The sequence below is a fragment of the Limulus polyphemus genome, unplaced genomic scaffold, assembly GCF_000517525.1.
Source record: "Limulus polyphemus unplaced genomic scaffold, Limulus_polyphemus-2.1.2 Scaffold690, whole genome shotgun sequence".
Classification (NCBI taxonomy): domain Eukaryota; kingdom Metazoa; phylum Arthropoda; class Merostomata; order Xiphosura; family Limulidae; genus Limulus; species Limulus polyphemus.
The window spans coordinates 371,886-373,706 of NW_013666300.1; positions in this window are offsets into that span (position 1 = coordinate 371,886).

Below are 1,821 nucleotides of genomic sequence, written 5' to 3' on the forward strand. Positions count from 1 at the left end.
GGAAGGCAGCTAGTCATCACCACCCCCCGCCAACTCTTTGGCTACTCTTTTACCAACGAATAGTGGGATTGACCGTCACATTATAACGCCCCCACGGCTGAAAGGGCGAGCATGTTTGGTGTGACGGGGTCCATTTATTGACGTAAAGATTACACATGGGAAGAGTAGAAGTTTCTATCACTTTGATCCTGTGTCCAACTCACTGTAAAAGTGAGCGAGCTCATCTTAAAGAACGCTACCACATTCTTGTATTTCCACAAATATGTACTTTATAATTATGGTAATATAAATGACTAAAATGTCAAAAATTTTGCGTCCTTGTTTTTGTTTGAAAATATGGATACAGATTTTTCTTTTGTTTTTGCGTATCTAGAACAGAAATAATAGTTCAAAACGAAGGGATTTTATGGGTTTCAATAAGAGGCCCGTGTTTATATTAATATAACCATAAAACTTGGCACCCAATTCTCAGGGCAGACAGCCAACTGTGTTAAAACAAAACAAACTGTAATTGTATTTAAATTTAATATAAAACTTCACAATATCTAGCAAAATGAAACTAGCAAAACCCAATCTGAACATAGAACTTTAGTTAATAAAGTAAACCAGTTTTTTTTTTTTAAATGCCTATATCTTTGGTTATTGCATTTGATTGACTTTTTCTTACATAACTTTAAAAAATGTTACTTCATTGTTTTTAAGAAAAGAAAAACTGATGTTTGTTGTATTAACACTTTCATTCTGTTTGTGAATAGGGTTTTTCAAAAAAGCAATGGCAATCGATATTTTGAAATGACTTTTACAAAATAAAACTTCCCTAGAGGATCACCAAATGCTCAAAGAACCAGGCTCCCATCCTCCTCAGATATATGGCCTACAAAAGAAGCTTCTCTCAGACCCATTGTTGGCCAAATATAGTCTCCCTGCCACCATACTGCCAAGTTTCTTGTGCCCATCTTATCACACCTACTCACAGCAGTCAACAGTAGTGTTACTGTTGACTGGAGAATTTATGAACTTCATTAACTCTTTAAACCCATAATTTTTGCCAGAATTATTGTCACAATGTCCTGATAATTATCACCATATTTTATAAAAATTTCTGGCCTATTTGTGAAAGGTGAATAGTAACATGGTTTTGAATAGTTTATAGCCAAAGAGACATACACGTTATCAGATACTGACAGATGGGTAAATTGGGATTTTTGGCTGAATGCTGGAAGCGTCTGCTTGGGTTAAAGGAAGATACATAGATAAAGAGGTTGATATATTCTCCAAGTGATCTGCTTTTCAGTTTTAATGTAAATTATGTGTTCTCAGTTTCAGAAGTACTTATCATTACTGAACAAAAACTAGAATCTGATAAAGCACTACTCTAACCACTCGGGAATTAATAACCATCTGTATGAACAATTCATATTTCCAATTTCAGGATACTTCCTTTGAAGAGACTGATGCTTTAGAAATGGGTTCTGTTCTCAAGGCTTCTCATGGCCAAATTCAAACTTATGGTCCTGACCTCATTATCTCTCACACCAAAATTCTGGGAGTGTTACTTTAACAGTGCAATCTGGAAATGTGGAGATAAAACAATTACAGACTTTCTATCTCACCTCAACTTAAAACACAACATCAAGTTCATGGTTCAACTGGATGAAAACAAAACTCAACCCGTTTTGGATGTCCTTGCTCACAAAGAAGATTGCCATCTTACTCACCTATATTTACTAGAAACCAACACACACAAACAAACAGGTATCTTAAATTACCAGTTTAATCATCCCTGTGACACCAATATATATATATATATATATATATATA